This window comes from Myotis brandtii, unplaced genomic scaffold (genome assembly GCF_000412655.1).
Source record: "Myotis brandtii unplaced genomic scaffold, ASM41265v1 scaffold213, whole genome shotgun sequence".
Taxonomy (NCBI): domain Eukaryota; kingdom Metazoa; phylum Chordata; class Mammalia; order Chiroptera; family Vespertilionidae; genus Myotis; species Myotis brandtii.
In genome coordinates, this window is record NW_005357962.1 from 2,309,639 (window position 1) to 2,316,035 (window position 6,397).

Consider the following 6,397-nt stretch of genomic DNA (forward strand, 5'->3'; position numbering starts at 1 on the left):
GGGGGTAGAGGAGGCCGGGGGAAGGTCAATGGGGGAAAAAAAGGGGAGACATATGTACTACTATTTGTAATACTTTAAACAAGAAAATAACAAATAAATAAATAAATAAAAAATATTATCCCATTACATCCAGAAATTAAGTGCCAGCTATATTCAAACCTGTCACAGGCAATTAATTATTGATCACTGGTGTGATCAATAAGACAACCAAATATTGGCACTAGTTTCTCAAATCTATTATATGTATTGGAAACCAGTTTCCCAAATAATTCTCAAAACTATTAAAACAAAACAAAACAAAATACCCAAGTAGACTTTGAACTAAATAACTAGCTTTTTCTCAAAAAAAAAAAAACCCCAACTATAATTCTTATTTTGTATCTTGTTTATAAGTTCTTGTCTCTACTTCTGATAATAGCAGTATTCTTCTTGTTGATACAAAAGAAAATTCAAAATGTATTTCACTTCTTCCTGTTTAGGCATCTTACTTTCAGTATCAGACTCTATTAGACAAGAAGAGCACACAAAATTCTTATTGGACTCATACACCATAATTTCCAGTAAATACTCCTCTTTTTCATATACCGATGTTATATTCTTTATCTTAAAAGTAATACAGCCCTGGCCAGGAGGCTCAGTTGGTTGGAGCATCAACTGTACACTAAAGGTTGTGGGTTCGATTCCTGGTCAGGGCACATACCTAAGTTTCAGGTTCAATCCCAGGTCTGGGCTCATATGGGAAGCAACTAATAGATGTTTCTCTCTTTCTCTCTCCCTCTCTCTCCCTCCCTTCCTCTCTCTCTAAAATCAATAAAAACATATCCTGGGGTGAGGATTTTATTTTTAAAAAGTAAGCCCTGGCTGGTTTGGCTCAGTGGATAGAACATCGGCCTGCAGACTGAAGGTTCCGGGTTCGATTCCAGTCAAGGGCATATGCCTGGGTTGCAGGCTCCGTCCCTGGTGGGGAGCATGCAGGAGGCAGCTGATCAATGATTCTCTGTCATTGATGTTTCTATCTCTCCCTCTCCCCTCCTCTCTGAAATAAAAATATATTTTCACAAAGAAAAAGAAAAAAGAAGTTTTCTAAACAAAAACAAAAATTAATATAAACTGTGGCAGATTATATTTTCCAAAGATGGCTACAATGGCAGATTCCATCCATAGCATTTCTTATAATGTGATCTTCATACTCCTCTCTTCAAGTGGTGGGATCTACATCTACCTTCCTCCTCTGGACCTGGGTGGACCTTTATGACTACCTCAACCCATAGAAGAGAGCAGAGAAACACTAGGTGACTTTCAAAACTAAGTCAAATATGCCATGCAAATTCGCCTTGCTCTCTTCTCTGGGAACCCAGCCACCATGCTGTGAGGAAATCAATCAGCCAAAAGGAGAGGTCATGTGTAGGTGTTCTGGCTGACAGCCCAGGCTGAGGTCCGTGCCAACAGCCAGCATTAACCACCAGACACTGAGTGAGCAAAACTTCAAATGATTCCAGCTCCCAGCCCTTGAGCCACCCCTACCCTTCTAGCTACTCCACCTCACACCACATATTGACAGAGACAAGCTGTCCCACCTAGTGAGCCTTGCACAAATAGCAGATACATAAGCAAAACAGATAAGTGGCATGTTTTAAACCACTAAGTTGGGGTGGTTTGTTATGCAACAATAGATAACTAACATGTGCTCATGAATATACTTTGGAGAATGCATAGAGACTGTACAGTTTGGGTAATATTATATTTAAAAAATTTTTTCTTGAAATATTAATTTGTATTGTATGTAACATTATATTTGAAATCATTTTTTAAAATATTAATGTTTACTGCATGTAACATTATTATACTTAAAATCCTTTTGTTGAAATATTGTTTATTGCATGTAAAAAAAAGAAAATGTATAAAAGAGAAAGAAAATTTTAATTACTCTAAGTTTCACCATTGCTTTTTTTAAAAATATATTTTTGAGTTTATTTATTTCAGACAGGAAGGGAGAGGGAGAGAGAGAGAGAAGCATCAATGATGAGAGAGAATCATTGAATAGCTGCCTCCTGCAGGGCCCACAATGGGGATCGAGCCCACAACCCAGGCATATGCCCTGACTGGGAATCAAACCCATGACCTCCAGGTTCATAGGTCAACACTCAACCACTGAGCCACGCCGGCCGGTCAGTTTCACTACTGATAACATTTTGACATGTATTTTACAATCAAGAAAATGTTTTGCCCCACCCAACTAAGATTCCAACTGCTTTGTTTTTACCAAGATAAAGGGTTAAATTTTTAAAGATGGTCAAATGTTTGCATCTAACAAGAAAAAGAAAGGAAGAACATTAGCACCCATTCTACTTTTCTTACCCTTACTCTCTCTTTCACTTACTTGTCCTAAGTCAGGTGTCTGAGGATGGCTGGTCCACCAATATTCCAATCTCTGGATATGGATCAAGATCTTTGGCTGCAAGAACAGAGGCACTGGTCCTCTTCCCTAGAAGTTGATTAAGGCCAAAATCTGAAATTTTCAAAGAAAGAAAATGCTTAACTTAGACATCTCCTCAATCACTTATAATTCCATCACTACAACTAAATAGAGGCTGATAGAGAGGGATTACATGGAAGTGAATGCACAGGTTTCACTAAAAGTGGAGTTGTTGATGTGGATTCAACTTCCAGCTCTACTTCTTACTAGCTATATGAACTTTGTTAAAGCACAAATTATCTGTGCCTAAGTCTCGTCATGTGATGAAGATTAAGAGGACATGATCAAAACTTTGAGCTGGAAATCAGAAGACCTAGTTCTAAACTCACTTATCATTCTGCATTGCTTGTTAAGAACTTTGATATTTCCCTGGGCTCAGAAACGTCATCTCTGAAAGGAGAAGGTTGCATAAAATAATGGTTTCTGAAATCTAATCCTTGAATAGGTGCCAGCCATGACCAAACATGGGTGTAAAGTTACAACTGTGCTTACTATGAGATTGTCCCTCGTACTCTTTTGGTGTTAAAATGAGATGATGTGACAGACAGTAGCTGTTTTTTTGTTTTTTGTTTGTTTGTTTTAATATATTTTTACTGATTTCAAAGAGGAAGGGAGAGGGGGAGAGAGAGATGGAGAAAGAGAAAGAGAGAAACATCAATGATGACAGAGAATCATTGACCAGCTGCCTCCTGCATGCCCCGCACTGGGGATCGAGCCAGGCATGTGCCCTGACCGGGAATTACACCTTGACCTCCTGATTCATAGGTCGATGCTCAACCAGAGAGCCACGCCAGCTGGGCAGTAGCTGTTTTTTAAATACCACAAAGGGTGGAAATAAAAAGCCTGTAGCCCCATGCAAACAATCTAAAATTCTCTTTAGAAATTCTAGTGTCTGTATGATTTACATGAGCTCTAAAATTCCTTCTACTTCTAACATTCTGAATATTCATTCACTACTCAGAATATATAGTAAAGGCTTATATGATTCTAAGGAAAAATGAGCTAAAAACTGGAAGACATTAGAAACTTATTTTGTATGGACACCTACTTTCAGATAATAATGTTTTTAAAAACCCACAGATTAAGAAAAGCTAAATTTCATTACAAATAGATAGATGCTCTCACAAAACAATTTCACATGTAATTTGCAAAATGTATTTTTAGCCAATAATGTGTTTCACTTCATTTCTTCATTGGCCTGATTCTAGAACAGACAGATTATAATGCTTTTGATGTTTTACTTTCAGTTTTAACAGTTGTGTTCAAAGAGAACTAAATACGTACGTACACACACACACACACACACACACACACACACACACACAAAAACAACCACAGAGAACAATGGGTGTAGCAAATGCTTTTCAAATATGCCAGAAATTGCATTGGATATGTTACTAGTGAAAACACTTCACATGTATTTGATTATAATGAGCCAATATAATTAAAGCAATATTTATATTTTGTCCATGATTATATTTCACATATTTCTTCCTCCATTACAGCACAATAAATTAAAAAATCTCCTTATCATATTGTAACTATTTTCAAGGAAACCGGTATGTCAATGATACTAAAACATGGAGCCATAATAAATTATGAATGTTAGTAATTTTCCAATATTTTCAGATTGAAGCAGGCGAGGTGCCATATTAAAGAGGAACTATGAATATAGAGTATTACTGAAATAGGACCAGAAAGAAAATATAAATTTCTAAAAACACAACTGAAAACACAGAACTAAATAAAAGTCTGCTATTTCAAAGATTCGGCTTGCCAAATTTCCCCCTATGGATAAATGTTCAATGCCCATTGGACATTTTACACTACTTCCAAGATTGAAAGTCTTCTGCAAAAAAAAAAAAAAGTCTGCTAATACTATGAACATAAATTAACTCCCAGATTGTTTATGCTTCCAAGTTGCTTCCACTATAGCAGTGGTTTTCAACCTTCCTAATGCCACGACCCTTTAATACAGTTCCTCATGTTGTGGTGACCCCCAACCATAAAATTATTTTTGTTGCTACTTCATAACTGTAATTTTGCTACTGTTATTAATCGTAATGTAAATATCTGGTATGCAAGATGTATTTTCATTGTTCGTGACCCACAGGTTGAGAACCGCTGCACTAGAGCAACAAATCAAAGACAACTTACAAACAACATTTAAGACTTATGCAAACCTAAAAACAAAGAAATCTGACATACTTTCCACAGAAAATATGCCTATGGAAAATATTATTTATTTTTTAAAAACAGCATTCACTTCAACTTTTTAAAACTAGAATTGCTATGTTAGAGTAAGTACAAAGAGAGGAGGAAATCTTCTCAATAACAAATTAGTCTTCCTAGTCAACATTTAACTTTTAAATTTTATCTGAGATTTACTTTCATTGTATCTGATGATTCTTGTCTCCTTCACCTCCTACCAACTTTTCAAAGACTTCAAACCCATCTACCAGCCAAGTTCAATTCTGGATGCCATTCAAAAAATAGGTTTTTATACCCTACCCTCTCTTAGTATATGAATGAACATTAACAGCTCTTATAATTCCATTTCACCAAGGCCAAGTGTGATGTACTGCTTCACAACTCCAAACCTGGATGCATGACTCCAAATTACTCTTCTCAAAATGGGAGCACTCATTCCTTGTTACTCATAAAGTGTGGTTCACAAACTGGTAGCATAGGTATCATCTGGGAGCTTGTAAGAAATACAAAATTTCAGGCCTTATCTTAGACCTACTGAATAAGAATTTGAATTTTAATAAGCTCCTCAGGTGATTCACACACAACAAAAACTTTGAGAAGCATTGTCCTACCTAGTTCACTCATTCAGGCTCCCCTCCTCCTACTTTACAGTTCCTCCTTACCAATTTGACATTTAAGAAATAAGAACCTTTTTCTTTTGGACATATTAATAACCACCAAAATGTAATGAGGATTCTTTTTTTTTTTGAAGTCCACTTTCTTTATGTACAAAAACGTATGAGTAGAAACAAAAGCAAATTAAACATTATCACATATGTTTACACCACTATCTAGGTTCTTCATATCAACGTTACTATTCAAACAATAGAAAGCAGGTGGCAAATTAGGGATCGGGGCTAAACCGGCAGTCGGACATCCCCTAAGGGGTCCCAGATTGGAGAGGGTGCAGGACGGGCTGAGGGACACCCCCACCCCGTGCACGAATTTCATGCACCGGGCCTCTAGTCCTTTAAATAAGATTACACAGTTTCTCGGAAGTATGCCCGCACCTTTCCCATACCCCTCTTCTTTCCCCCAGAAGCATTACCTGTGCTTTTCTCCTAAACTCCAAGGAGTTTGCTCCTTCTTTTGCTTCTGCAACTTGTTTCCAGAGCCTATACAGCTCATCTGGCTCACTTCTACTACCTCTGTAATGTTCTAAATAAACTTTCCCTTGTAATTGAAAAGAAAAAGGGTACACAGTTTCTTCACAACCTTCTTTTCATAAAAGACTATAAGCTCCATGAAGCCAGGCACTTCATTGTATCTTTAAGACCAAATCAGTGCCAGGCAATTATTTGTAGAGGGAACAAAATAGATACCAGATGATCCCTAAACTCCTCCAACTCTTCACAAGGCGGATTCACTATTGAGTTCATAAGGCTCAATACTTTTTTTATCTTATCATTATATCATTATTAATATTATATTTTAGGTGAAATGACAATGACACTTCCTCTACATATACATTATCATTCAAGTAGCTAGTAAACTCAACTATCCAGAAGAGCTATGCACTCAGAGCTTAAGGTAGCCTAAAATATACACAGAGCTGGAAAGAATCCTATATAATAAAGAGGTAATATGCAAATTAACCATCGCTCCAACACACAAGATGGCCGCCCCCATGTGGTCAAAGATGGCCAGCAGGGGAGGGCAGTTAGGGGTGAC

At 37.0% G+C, this 6,397-nt stretch overlaps 1 protein-coding gene across 6 annotated transcripts in view; it reads right to left on the reverse strand.

The window, feature by feature from the left end:
* Positions 1-6,397, reverse strand: part of NUMB (numb homolog (Drosophila)) — a 141,221-nt gene that overhangs the window by 92,658 nt on the left and 42,166 nt on the right. For all 6 annotated transcript variants that reach the window (XM_014539328.1, XM_005865814.2, XM_005865812.2 and 3 more), the window contains exon 2: positions 2,381-2,509. The gene's annotated coding sequence lies outside the window, so the exon portion shown is untranslated. The remainder of the gene's footprint in view (positions 1-2,380; positions 2,510-6,397) is intronic.